We start from the raw sequence: 1,714 nt of genomic DNA, 5'->3' as shown, positions 1-1,714 counted from the left end.
GAAAGAGATGCCACTGGGGTAATTTCTGTTGTTTCCACCTATGGGCTTGAACACAGAGCAGGAAGGCAGCCTGTAGCAGCCCTTTTCCTTCCCTTTGGGATTTTGTTCCTCAAGGAAAGGAAAGGAGGAAACCTGAATGCTGGAGGTGAAATGTCCTCTCAACTAACACAGTCAGGAAGAAAGTACAGGGAAGGAGGCTAAGAGATAAGAGTGGTGGGCAGGTAGAAGTGAATTAAAGCAGAAGATAGGACTCCAGACAAGGACAGTTAAACTGCTGTCAGAACCTAAATGTTTTTAAATCGAAAATAATATATGGAAGGTGGAAAAGAGCAGGAGAGGGAGAGGGCTAGAGTCTGCTGAATATTTTCCAAACAAATTTTTCCATCAGAGGAATATTGGTTTTTTGACTCTGCAGGAATGTGTTGATCTCCACATTGTTTTTTAGGAAAAATTTGACAGAATTAAAAATGTTTTTCTGTTTCTGCTTATAATGTTAAAAAGTAGAAAACCAATAATTAAGGTGTCAGCTGACGTATCAAAACGCTCTGTGTAATTTCTTAAGCAATTCTGAATTCCAGTTCTTCATTCTGACTTGGACAGAAAAGCAGCAAGCTTTTTTGAACAAATACAATTTCAACAACATAAAATGCAGCCTCCACCCAGTTTGAGACAGAGCCAATGGCTGTAGGGGACACCTGGCAAAACCTGGTGGAGAAGGAAAGAAAAGGGGAAGACAAGAAAAAGCTCCTATTTCAGCCAGGCGAGTTTTTGCCTTTTCCCACAAGTCGATGTGCAAGCTCTTGTTCCCCTGCAGAGTCCTTACCTGCTGCGGAAGGGTCCCCTCTATGTACTGCTGCCATCACTTGTCTCTCTCAAAAGTCTCATATCAAAGGACATCCATTCTCAAAGATAGTTACCTTTTGCATTAAATGATATCTGATCATTTTATTGTTAAGAACTGTGTAAGAAAGAGTTTCAAGGTGCTGAAGTATTTTGCGTAACCTGCATGAAGAAACGTTATGTTCCCCCGGCACACGGTACATCACATTTTTGGCTGTAGCCATTTGAGATATACTTCAGTTTAGGTGCCTTTGAGAAATGGGATGGAATATCCTTCACTAACCTTCTCCTGGTGCATTTCTGGAGAGAGACTTGGTCCCTCTTTTCCTGGAGGTGGCAATTAGTTAAGAACCAATGTCTAATTCAATGAGGTCCTTCTGGAGAAAGCCTCTGCCATCTCCTACAACAGGGGTAGTTTTGCAGCTGCTTACACAAACCCTCACCAAGAAAATCACTGAAGGCAAGGCAGAGATGGAGACCTTTTGCAGTTGTTCTCAAAAGGTGGAGGAGGCTCCCAGGCCCCTCTCATCAGACCCAGCTGAGGGTTAGTGTGTATGTGTGCATGCAGGAAAGCTTCTTGGTTGAGAAACTGAAGAAAGTGGCTGACTAGAAGAGGAAATTCTCACCCTCTTCTTTTATACACAACATCGCTGTTGTCTACAACTCACACAAGGAAGAACAGAAACCACCTCCTGTTCTAGGTAATCTTGTGGTATGTGCTTTTCCCCTCTCAGAAGGATATCTTGAAAACAGTTACATTACATCAGGCATTTCTGCCTTTAAATAACTCATACTTGCTGTTGGTACCACGCAGTAACTTTTCCAGTGTCATGCAGCACCACTGGCTTTGCCACATCAACAATTGTTTTTTGCC

The 1,714-nt window shown here is 42.5% G+C and overlaps 1 protein-coding gene across 1 annotated transcript in view; it reads left to right on the top strand.

The window, feature by feature from the left end:
* The window catches only part of LOC104080318 (cytosolic phospholipase A2 epsilon-like), a gene marked incomplete at its 3' end in the record, with an annotated part of 22,147 nt that overhangs the window by 3,430 nt on the left and 17,003 nt on the right, over nucleotides 1-1,714 (top strand). The gene's annotated exons all lie outside the window — the stretch shown is intronic.

This window comes from Fulmarus glacialis, unplaced genomic scaffold, assembly GCF_000690835.1.
Source record: "Fulmarus glacialis isolate BGI_N327 unplaced genomic scaffold, ASM69083v1 scaffold188, whole genome shotgun sequence".
NCBI lineage: Eukaryota > Metazoa > Chordata > Aves > Procellariiformes > Procellariidae > Fulmarus > Fulmarus glacialis.
Note: the sequence above shows the minus strand (reverse complement) of the source record. Positions and strands in the feature narration are given on the sequence as shown.